Source organism: Barbatula barbatula (genome assembly GCF_947034865.1).
Source record: "Barbatula barbatula genome assembly, chromosome: 16".
In the NCBI taxonomy this organism is placed as follows: domain Eukaryota; kingdom Metazoa; phylum Chordata; class Actinopteri; order Cypriniformes; family Nemacheilidae; genus Barbatula; species Barbatula barbatula.
This window is the reverse complement of record NC_136779.1, coordinates 3,186,406-3,199,486: the sequence shown is the minus strand read 5'-3', so window position 1 is coordinate 3,199,486 and position 13,081 is coordinate 3,186,406.

The following is a 13,081-nucleotide window of genomic DNA, read 5'->3' as shown; positions in this document are numbered from 1 at the left end:
GCAAAAAAACATTGCTTATCTTTAACACCACGAAACAGCACAAGTCTGAATTTCATTCATTTATATCTGGAGGGATTTAACGTTACCTCAGGTAATAGTCACTTTACGGCAATTTACCAAGTCTTCTTGGTCTAGCTAACGTACAAAAGCATACCACACATGTAATATATTGCGCTAACACACACAAAACTGTATTTTTTACTTTATTTGAAGTTATTAAGTAAATTATTATGTTATATATCGACGTTGTACTGCATGCGCTTAAATACAAATAAAAACACTTACCTTGACAGTGTCTTGGAAGATATGGCCGTCTCCTGGCGTACTCGTGTTCTCGTTGACTTGTAAAAACGTCATCCGTAAATTAGCTAACGTTAGTTGCGCAAGTAACGTTACTGTTGTCATCGAGCCAAGAGCTTCAAAATATGACTGTTTTGTGTAACAAAATGTAGTTTTGAGAGTTGTTTAGACGAGAATGTATGTGTATAAAGTTCAGATCTGCTGTCGTTTAATAAAGATAGCGTCTATTAAAAAATTTGCTCCAACTGTTTCGGACAAGTGAGTCGGTTTCACTTATGCACCCCGCCCAACGCAGCCTCACCTCGGCAAGTCTTTCTTAAAATCACCGCTGGCTGTGATGTCTCTGTTAAAGGGTGTATTTTTTATTAATATATTCTGAGTTATCATACCCGTTAGCCTTTCTCTTCCAAACTTTATTTCTATATCGTCGACTGTATTTGTCTGAGGATCATCGATACTTTAAGGTTGAGTAAAACATGGGGTCATTTTGTTTCACCCCTGAAAAAACCCTTTAAATAGGGGATTTAATTATGTTATCCCTTTAATTATTTGTCCATGGGGAAATTGTTTTAACTGAGGGCAAAGTTAAATTGTAGGCCTACAACTTGTATATTTCTTACTGTGCAAACTTATTTTACTTTGTAATAAAGGATTGTGTAAATTATCACAGTAATGTTTTGAATTACTCTGTTTAAATGTAAATCCAGACTAAATAAAGATTAACTCTGATTGCCTTTGTTTGCTATACAGCTCTTTGTGGTTAAATTCCGTAAACAGATTTACGGTTGAATGTTCTAATTTTACTAGCGAGTAATTAATTTACAGATCAATGGCTGTAAATTAACATTATTAAACCGTTTTTTAAAAGAACAGTATTTTGCCGTTAAAATTGGCCGTATTTTTACGGTAATATTTTACAGTGTACGTACATAAACAGTGGCATATACATGATTTTTTATGTGAAAAAGCTTAGGGTGACACACCGATGTAGCACGGCTGATCTAACTGTAAACCTGGAGATCGATTGATGGGACATCCAGCATTTGACTGAGGTCTGTCATTGAATCATGTCAAATGAAATTGATTTAACAAGATCAAAGAGGCCAGATGTGTCTCGTCTCTAAATGCCCTTCACAGCGAAAAAACTTAGTAAGATTGACTCAGGAATCAATATATCAAATCACTCATTTTATTTTTTACTATTAAAATTTTGATCTGCCTTTAGTTTTATATACTTTTAGTTTCGTCTTTTTGTTATTTGAATAATGCTACACATTTTTTATGTTCAATATATTTCACTTTATCGCTCAGGCAACAATCGAAATTGTCATTTTGTCAATTGTCAATATTGAGGCTTATAATTTGATTTGATTTCAATTTCTAGAAATATTTGAACAGTTTACATGTTTTAGATATTTTCTATATTAACTATATTATCTCAGCTATGACATTAAATAGAATCTTTGTTCATGCACAGTCTGTTCTGATTCATTTTTCTTAATTTAGTCATTTAAGTGTATGAGAACTGTGAACCAATATTTACTGTATATACACAACCCCCACATATATCAGCTAGCATTTCCAATATTGGCCTTTTCGTTTACTGAAACAAACTGTACCGGATCCAAGCAGGACAAAGTCTCGACTGTAAGCAATAGCATCACGTCTGATATTGTTCAAAACATTCACCCACTCAGAGACACGATCCAACTCCCTCTGCTTGTATAACAGCGACTGTATGTAAATTAAGTTATGACTAAAAAGCAAATGACAAATGGCTAGCAGGACACCGAGGCAACTTGCTGTGAAAGTCACCTTCAAATTACGAAGCTACACTCTGAACTTCAGGTAAGAGAGTAGTAAATGATATCCCCAGAGTCCCCGGAGAAACACTTTTACATAGTTCAAGATCGAGGCCTTGTTTTTAAAGCAGCAGACGGATCTAAATGTTTTCTTGAAGAACAAGTTGCATTATGCCATTTTGGAGAAGAAAAATATGTGGGCAACAAAGTAAAATTTTGATGCTGCATCACAATATCAAGAATTGAAATAAGCGATGAAAGTTCACTCAAGCGGGACATCATTTTTTTTTGCTTTACAAGATTCTGTTCCCATAGCAACAGGGGTTGGCTGTGGATCTGAGGATCATGGCCTTTGTGGGCTTCAACACACGACATCTGGGCCTAGCGTTCCGGTGTAATATGTAATGATATACAATTACAAAACAAAAGCACTAAATTAAATTGTATTGAATTTCAGTGGTGAAAGGTTGTTTTCTTGGATCAAAAAAGGACAAACTCAACCGTTGGAAAATTCAACCAGAAAATATTTATATTTTAAAACAACCAAACATTTGATATTATATTATATTACATTATAACCCAACGGTTGGTTTGTCCTGGTTTGATCCAGTGCTGGGTTGAAAATAAGTCAGCCAAGTTTCCAAATCGTCTCAATAAATATCCGCCTTTCACTCCAAAACAACCAAATAATAAAACTGAAATAGGAAATTAACTTTACATCACGATCAAACCACTGAACTCTTCAAAAGTATGAGATTATCGTCTTGTTGTCTATTTTGTGTTTGTTGTTGATTTATAAATAGAATGGACAGATGTTGTAACCAGATGTTAGGGAGAGGATTTTAATTTGAATATGTCTTCATATTTCCTTTCCACTATCACTTGTGTAGCAGTATTTCGTCCCATCATATGACAAGAACGTCCTCAGTTTCTGTCATGGCCGCAGTTGGCTGACAGAATTGACAGGGGCTCGCCTAGGGGGCCCTCGAGAGGCCCGACTTAAACTGACTGCCTTGAAGCTGAAAATGCTACGTTAAAAGCGCCTCTTTTCATGATTTTCTCCCTCGAGAGGAGGCGGTACTTTGGCTTTTAATGCTGGTGACTGACCCCTCCCCACTATTCTTGACTCTGATTAAGTGTGACATAAAACACCTGGATTATTCATCATTAATATGGAATATGAATCATTAGGACTATTTATTTTATATATATATATATACACAGTATATTTTTTTATGTAACACTTGACAGGTCCAGAACTCATTCATTGTTAATAAACAAAGAAGACCGATCCAGGACATTGTCATAAAATACCTTCTGTTTTACAAGGAAGAAAGAAATACATTCAGGTTTTGTAACTGTCATGCAAATCCACTTGAGGCACGTTGAGTGAACACGAGTATACATAAAAAAACTAAAACTAGACATGACTTGACTAAAACTGACAAACCTGTAACTCACCAGCAGCAGGTTGAAACAAACAAAGATGGACAAGAGGCAGCAGGACACATCAACTAAAGGAACATGACAAGATCACACGGGGGAACGGGGAAACACAGCACAATAACAACCATGCTAGAGAAATGTCTAAATGAAAAAGAAATGAAACCTACGTAGATTTGACAGGAACAACCCCCCAAAAAGTTGACTAAAAACAATAAGGCGACTGATCACAAGCAAATATGGTCTGAAGTCTACACAACTCAAAGTAATTTAAATAAGTAATATTCAATGACCAAATATTTTTTGTTGGCCGAACATTATTAGATTGAACATTATTAGATTGATTATTTAAAAATGAACAAAACTATTTGTCTTTCTCTACAATTGCACATGTTTTCTGCCTCAAACAGGCCAAATCTTTGATCAAGTGTGTTAAAGTTTGTGTTGAGCACATTCATAGCAGATATGTGACCCAATCCTGTGAAAACCGAGTCATTTCTTGTGATTTACTGGTTTCAACATCCTACATATCATTCTACATAATGTAAAGGACATTGTGAGAATATAAACGCTATACATGTATATTTAATATCGCCCGAGTACAGACAAAGATTGTAATCATGGTGAAATGAATGATTGATATCAAATTTTGATACTCATTATCTCATAATGATGAGACTTTAGCCTGGTTTTCACAGACAGGGTCACAATTCTTTCTTTATATAGCTCACTTAACTACAGAAAATGTATATTGATTTAGATATTTGTACAAAAAAAGAAAGAAATATTACTAACAATTAGATAATTTTTTTGCAGTGACATCTCTATACAATTTACATGAAATCGGCAACTCATTAAATAATTTACATGTCATTTATGTTGTATCATCAACGTAAAGAATTATTCCTGAACCCAGAACATGTACTGGATAAACATAGCTGTGCACTGGAAGAAAAGTAAGTGCCGTATAGAAAGGAAAACCAGCCCATAATTTTACTAATGAAGAAACTTTGCAGTTCTTCTATTTGGGGCTAATGAAGCAACGGTGGGCATGAGGGACAGAAATGTGTTTGAAATGCTAATTCAAATCAGGCATAACAATTTGCCATTGGGTCACATGATATTTGAAGAAGTAAACACAAGAGACTACACCTAACTGAAAGTAATGGAATAGTGCGAGTGAAACATGTTATAGAAAAGTGTCTGTATGTAAGCAGTAGGGGGTGAAGCAACACAGTTGAAACAAAAATAGATTACAGATGATGAATTACAATTAGTACGTTGAAACACGGAATAAACAGGTGTCAAATATTACTTGGACTATAACTAACATTTCTATACACAGTTCTCAAATGAAATGACACATTAAAAGCTTTTTATTGTCTTATAACCAACCATCCCAACATAAGACTGTGTGTAGAGCAAGTCATTGCGCCTTCTTAGTCGATACGAAGATACAGTGTTGGAACGACATGAGGGTAAATAAAAAGTGGTATTAAAGTGATACTTCACCCCCAAAATTCCAATTATTTCGTCCGCAGAGCACAAAAGAAGATATTTTGAAGTATGTTGTTAACCGGCACCCACTGACACTCCATACAATAGAAGTGAATAAGTGTTGCTGCTGCTGTTCGGTCACCAACTTTCTTCAAAATATCTTCCATTGTGTTCTGCGGAAGAAAGAAAGTCATACAGGTTAGAAATGACAAGAGTTGGGTGAACTATCACTTTAAGTTCATTATTATTTTAACAATATTAGATCAAAACTTTTCGTGTTATTGATGACTAAGGCATCGCCTTCTTTTAAAGTAACAACTGAAGGTGAAACTAGAAACAAATATATACTTTAGCATTGTAATTAACAATGAATCCCCGCTAGCGTACATCACAGTCTGTTTCTTTATATCAAGGTTGCGTGTAACATAAGCACTTACAGAATTTATAGAGCTCTGGCCATCTCAAGGACAAAGACACGGAAAGGACATCCCTCTGCATATGGCATTTGAGTCCCGCCGAGAGACGTGTCTAACGCTCAACGTGGCGGATGCTTCGACATTTACTACGGAGATGACACGGTACACTTGGGACGGGCTTCATGAAGCATATACAAACATATGCACGTGAAGCAATCCGCTATTGAACCAACTCAGCAAGCTATTGAATCAGCAAGGTCAGAGTTAAAATTTAAAACACCTTTGGAGACTGTTTACCTTTGTAAAGGTGTTGATGAATTAAATCCATAAAAACAAACTTACTATGCAAATGTAATATTATCATGAATTTAAACTTGTTCACGATGTTAACCTTTAAATCTGGTTGAAAGAAAAACAACACAATAGGCATTTACCTTAAGATTAAATATCACAAGGACACAAAATTTAAAGGAATACAGTTCACCCCCCAAAAAACGTTCATCATTTAGCCACCGTCATGTCATTCCAAACCGTACATGAAAATAAGATATTGTGAATATTGTTGGTAACCAAACAACATTGGCCCCCATTGACTTGTAATAAAACACAAAAAAGGCATTCAAAAGATCTACTTTTGAATAACACGAGGGTAAATAAATGACGATCTGCAAATAATTTGTCAAATGTAGCTTGTATTCTAGCTGGCATGGACATGTGTGTTATGTTATCCCAGCATGATCTGACAACACTTCCAAGAGCGTCTTTTGTATTTAAATAAAGCACAATTGACAATTTGACCTTTCTTACAAATGAGTACAAACAAGGCGATGACCCCCTCCTTTATATTTATCTTATCTCGGAGTACCAAATGTGGCAAAAATCTCCCCCATACCTTGCAACACCTCTCATCTCATTTCTCTAGTGACCGCAACATCTTTATTTTATTTGGCACGACCACAACACTATTATCGGGCAGCGTGCGAACACTTTAACTTCGCTCTCTAATCTTTAATGTTCCACACGAACGTTTAGCCCTTGTAGGAGTTAAAGGATTATTAAAGTCCAACTCTGAAACTCCCAAAGTTGCTTATGCTGTTAGAAGTATGATGACACAAGCGCTTTGCTCAAATCTTGTTTGGCCTTTTTTCGAGAGGCTCCCCGAACTCAGCCCTGTTAAAGCTCATTACGTGTCTGAGTCTGACGGAAATTTATTACCCCGAGAGTCCAATATTTCCAACCAGGAGATTTACAATTCACTTATCACATTTTCTCCACCGAGTTTGGAACTTTCAACTATTTCCGTCCCTTTTAATTCAATAAAGTCGCCTTCGCTTCCAGGAACGGCTGCACATTGGACCTATATATTAAACTATGACTTGTAATGGAAGATGTCAAACTGCCCAGTAAAGCAGAACTTAACAACACCATTTTAAGGGTTCTACAGGGGCTAATATAAGATGTTCGTAGTAAGGGATTCAGACTTCAATATGGAGCTTCAGATTTACTTAATCCGTCTCTCCCACCCTGTTGGTTATGGATTATGTATTTAATTAAATACAGTTTGATGTATATACAGTATAAATGGGATGTAACCGTATTGAGTGTGGTATGTCGTGAATACAAAATTGATACAGTATATCGTTTCACACACACACTGCATACGCTATGATAACATGCACAGAAAATGCCTATTGCCTGCTGCTTTTATTTGAAAACCTTTCAGACTATTCCTTTGTATTGTATGCAAGACCAAATAGTAGTCTGACAGAACAGGGTTATAGCTAGAAGGCATTACGCCTCAGTATTAACTGAACAAAATGGCGAGGAACGCCACTAAAGCATACAACAACATTCGCTCTGTAATTGTGAGGTTTACAGTAAATTCCATCCATGACAAGCGCAGACGTTTTAGATGGATCTTAGCCGAGCCGGGTTGCACTAGATAGTTGGTATTTGGAATGACACTGCTTTGTATTTGCTTAACACATGTGAGATAAAGCAGCTAAATCTCCCACTGTTCGTCTCTGCAATGTGTCTTAAACAATAGGAACCTAACGCAGCGCAGATATTAGTTACTCTTACCCCTTTGTTATTAAGAGACCTCTCACTGTTTGAGAGAAAAGATTGTGTTTCTTACAAGCCAAGAAGTTCAGATCTATTTTAAATGCACGTACATTCATTAATTTAGATGTCACTCAGCTACAGTATATTTGGAAGCGTTTATTTCGCATCTGCAGTAGGGCTGTGCTGTTCACTTTGGAACGGTCTTCCCCGCACTGTCCGGGAGGCAAAAACACTGTCAGTTTAAATCTCGACTAAAGACGCATCTTTTTAATCTTGCATACACTACACTATAATAATATATATATTCCGAAGGTTTAAGCTTCACTTGTTAGATCGACCGGAACCAGGAACAACTGATGCATTTGTTGCATCAAAGTGGTTCCTTCTATAAAAATGATATGTTCGAGTAGTTAGATGAACATTTTTTTACAGTGCAGTTGGGTTCAAGCCCAAGAACTAGCTGGGCCAACGAAGGACATAGACAGAGTTGTCCTTAAGTTACTCTTGCATTGTTTTAGCTGTGTGCTTAGGTTCACATGTTGGAGAATGAACCTTCTGCCATGTTTGAAAGATTTGTCCAAAGACAAATCAAAGGCTTCAGTCAGGTTTTAAGTTGAAGGGTGACGCATGCAGTCAGTTGTTAAAAGGAAAATGAAGTTCCAGCCATGTTGGGGGATTCTCTGTCCCCCTTCCTACCCACACAGCCCTCCCATCCCAGAATGCAAGACGGTGCCTTTTTTAGCTGGCAACATGATGTGAATACAGTCTGCTATGTGTGATTTGTAAATTAGAGAGAGATAAATGTAATGTTTAAGCGTGTGACGTTTCTTCTATGAGCGAGTTGGTTTGATTTTTATCTGACAAATGATGAAAAGTGTTTGAGATGTTGGGTCTGTCTTCTTATCAAACAAACAAGGATTGTGTTTTTATGACCTGGTTATTAATGTTTAGGTTTGTGGTTTTTATGACCTGTTTTTGAGCCCCCACTGTCACTGCCTAGTATCTACCCCACTTTACCGAGCAAAAGGTGGTTCCATCCTGCCAGCCGGATTGCCTGTCTACCAAGAGAGCATGAAAATTGTCTCCTGTGGCAGTGTTTATAATTTAGAGACATACATTAAATGTTTATGTGTGTGACGTTTCTTTAAAGAGTGGGTTCCAGGTTTAAGACTTTTATTTGACAAATGACAAAAGGGTTTGAGACTTTGAGGTCTGCATTGTTATCAATGTGCTTTCAAATGAAAAGACATGCCCCGGCATGTTCTTCCTCATTGTCATGGACAATGACATGAGTTTTTCTGGCATCAGGACAAAATAAATATATTTCCTTTATTTTGCAGTTATACTTGCCATAAAAAACTGCTTATTGAACAATATATAATCATTATTGAACAATATATAATCAGACTTTCATGGGATTTTAAAAAAAGTAAGGTTTTGTAATTCCATTTAGCAGTCTGTATGTGGGTATATTCCAAGCACTTTTCACACCAACACTTATGGGTAAGACTGATAGATGCCGGACATGAACCGCACATGGTTAGTCAAAGTCATATGTCTGTGTTTTGTTGGCAATCGTTGTGTACGTGCATAATGTAAGCAACACGGACCTATAGTGAATTAATGCGATGATGTATTGTGTGTATCAGTTTTAAACACATTTTAGCCCAAAAGGCTAAATGGATACATGCAACTTAAATAATTGAATAATTTTGTAAATGATACATTATATTGCCATAAGTGTTTTGAAATGTTTTAAATATCAGAAACTATAACATATATTTGCAATCATATCTATTATCCATATCTCTTATTTCTGGATTCGTCTGACATATTTACAGAACACATCTTGTTACATTTTCTTTCAAGGTTTTCCCATCATAACCTAAGACAGGGGTAGATTTTTGAGACTACACATATATCCGCTGAAGTACCGGCGAAATTACATTTCAAATCTACTCAGTACTGCTGAAATACTTTTCCAGGCGTGCACACGATACTTGATATTGAACTTCATAGTGTCATAAAACAACAACATTGTAGTAAAAAATACACATACTGTAGAGTCAGTGTTTCCGGAATCCAATATTTCTCTTCACCTTCTCTATTTCTGTTGTAAATTCAAATCCCCATCCTGCAACACAAATTTATCACAATGTATTACTTTCAAAGGGCTCCCTCAAGCACACTGACTGCAAACATATCCACATATTACTCATCATTACTATAATGACTAGAGGTCAGTTAAATAAATACTTCAAAAATTAGCTTGGAGCTATATATTCATTAACCAAACTTCTGAACTATTGTGACAGATGTATAAACAAATGGAAAAAAATAGAAGTCACAGTTGGCTCATTAACCTGAATTAGAAGCAAATTCAGCCCATGGATTGTTTTCACATTAGTTTTGTATACTTTTGACAATCATGAAACTGTTCTCAGATCCGATTTTGTGCTCAGAGTTGGCGTCTGTCTGTTCATGTACATTTTCTGCTGAGTGAGCCGATGCAATAATTAAACACTTTCTGTAAAATTATACTTTATAATGTAAAAAGCTTCAGAAACTCAAAACGAATCAGTTTAAGTGAATCAATTGGTCCTCTACATGTCTCCTGTTCATACCTGTTTTCATATCCAGCATCATAACTTGACAACTGAGAATGTCAATGTCAGATATAGTTTCTGTTCAATAAGGGGACAAATATAACAAAATAAAACAAATAATCAAATTATAAGCAAATTGTAGCAAATTAAATGTATAAAACATGTACAGATGTGTGGATACAAAAACATTATATACAGAAGGGCATACGAATTATGTGTATATACTTTACTGTATATACTGTGTGTATATACATACATATGTATATATGGAGCAAAAAAATCATGTTTTTTACTGTGCGTTTCAATTAAAATCAATCAAACCGCAGTTGGATGGTTTAGTTTTACGCCACAACAAAAGATACAGAATAAATCCAAAAAACATGGTTAACATGATGTACATGGGTTATCTCGTTGTGGAACCAAACCCTTCATATATACATGTAATTTCTATGTGTTGCCCTTCTGGATATAATGTTTTTGTGTGCACACATGTTTTATACATTTTAATGAATCGTGTTATAGAATTGTGTTATTCTATTTTATTCTATTCTATTGTATTCTATTCGCTTTCCTGTAGCTCAGTGGTAAGAGCAAGGTTGTTGGTTCGAACCCAGTCGATTGCAGATACCCATGTATAAATGTATAGGATAATGCAATGTAAGTCGCTTTGGATAAAAGCGTCTGCCAAATGCCTAAATGTAAATGTAACATTCTATTCTATTCTACTTGTTGTGGTTAAATGGTTTCACTCTAACAGAGATCACACGTTTAGAAACCCTCAGTCTTTATGTGCATTGTAGCTTTATTCATTAATGTGATCATACATTTATTTAACATAAAGAGAACAGGACAGAGAGAAAGAAACAGGATCTGCAAATAATATCATGCCGAGAAGTAAACTTGGGTTGCCGACGATGCAAATGTCGGAGCCCACGAGGCTATCAGCTCCAATGGCAAGTACGTTTTCAAAAGACTACACTGACTGCATTTTAACCACTGTAAATGTGTAGCTTACCAAGCTAAGGCCCAAAAAGAAGGTACAATAAACAGATGCAGAGGTGATTTGACCATGTTAAAGCCATGGGTTGCCAAACAAGGGTTGGAGATGTGACCTATCCTGTTGTTAATGAAGAACTGCAGGGCAAAGATTAAGACGGTTCCCTGCTGGGTCCAACAAGACCAGATAACAATTAGCTCATATGAGGCTTCTGTCTCTTTAAGCACTGTATACTGTACGTTTGCTAGTTCCCACAAATTAAAATGATGTAATCATCTGTATATGATCTCGTGTTCAAAGAATGTCTCTGTGGTTTTGTGTCCATACAATTGAAGTAAATGGGGCTCAATGTTGTTTGGTTACCAACATTCTTCAAAATGTCTTTTGAGTGAACTATGTTTTTGAGTGAACTATCACTTTAAAAATTTTGAGTAATCTTATCAACAGCGGCAAGTCAACAATTGCAATTTACACCTGCTGCCAACCTGTCGAATGCATCCCCTGTGATGGGATGTCACAGAGAAGAAGGTGTGATTTGTATTATGGTGCTTTTTAGGCCACGGCAGTATAAACCAGCTCCACTTTTCTCTATGCAAAGCAGAGGCTCAGACATTCTGCCTGAGGGATCTTTCTGCGTTGCATGGAGGAAAGAAAATAATTAGGTTGGAATGACATGCAGGTGAATAAATGATTATAACGTTTTCATTTTGGGGTTAAAATTAGGCAAAGTGAGAACCCATTTTGGCTGAACGGATTCGCCAGCATAATTCTCTCCAACACACATTGAAAAATCTAAAACACGTACACACACAGGATCAAAGTCAACCCCGACTTCTCTCCCCCGAAACACTAACCCGGACAAACAGAAGACAAAAATCAGAACTGATCTCAAACCGGAGACAAGATAGCAAGATGACATACTTACAGATGCCTACCGCCTCTTAAGAACAGTCCTCTAGAGATCCTCTGAAGCTCTCGGAGCAAAGACACACGGCCTGCCCAGAAATGTGTGTGTCTGGCTATTGGCTGAGGCGCAAACCCTGTGGTGCATGGCATCGACTCACAGAAACTCATCGCTTTTTATTATCACAAAACATTTCAGTACAGTTTACCTCCGGTTCTGCCCGAAATAAGACTATTAGGCACAGCATCCAGTTCCAGTTCACAACGTGAATCTGTGGACCTTATGTCGCCTGCGATGCTTCTCGGGCAGTTGTCACTACATTGCTTATTAAGAAAACGACTCTTACCCATCATGCTTTGCTGCATTGAGCTTCCTGAGAGGACAGTACGTTGAGGAAACGAAACTCCCTAAAGATTCTCATTCGAAGGAATTCTGAATTTAAAAACAGTAACATAAACAGCCATTTGCCAATCTCTCTTTCCGTGATTTCCGCTTTCGGTGGAACAATACGAAATGCAAATAGCCAGTTCCTCTAGGAATATCGTTGTTCAATTTAATCTTAGATAGATTCTAATATTTAGTGATGATGTGTTTTGTTTATTAGAGAAAGGCTGGCATCTGCCAAAACATTAAATATTGATCATTCTTTCAGTCTTGTATCATTAATCAGTAGAAGAGTAAAAACGCATTTTATTCCACCCGAGGAGTTGTGCTGTTTGTTTTGACTCTTATTTTTTATGTATGTGCACTTGATTTGTGTTGCCCACACCCTATTCCCTACCTGTCTTTTCTCAGCATCTGACTGTCTTAGCGATGAACAGGGGGAAGAAAATAATTAGACGCACAGAGATATAAATGCTCCGCGTGTGTTATGGATTCTGGTCTCACGCACACCTTCATTTAAAATCGGCAGCATCTTAAGTGCTTGCCATTCAGTTTTTGGGAATTTTTTCCCCATAATGCCACAAGGTTACTATGGAAATATCCTACTCAAGTTTATTGCATCGCTCTTTGTAAATTTGTACCGCTTCTCGATTCCAGTAACACTCTTT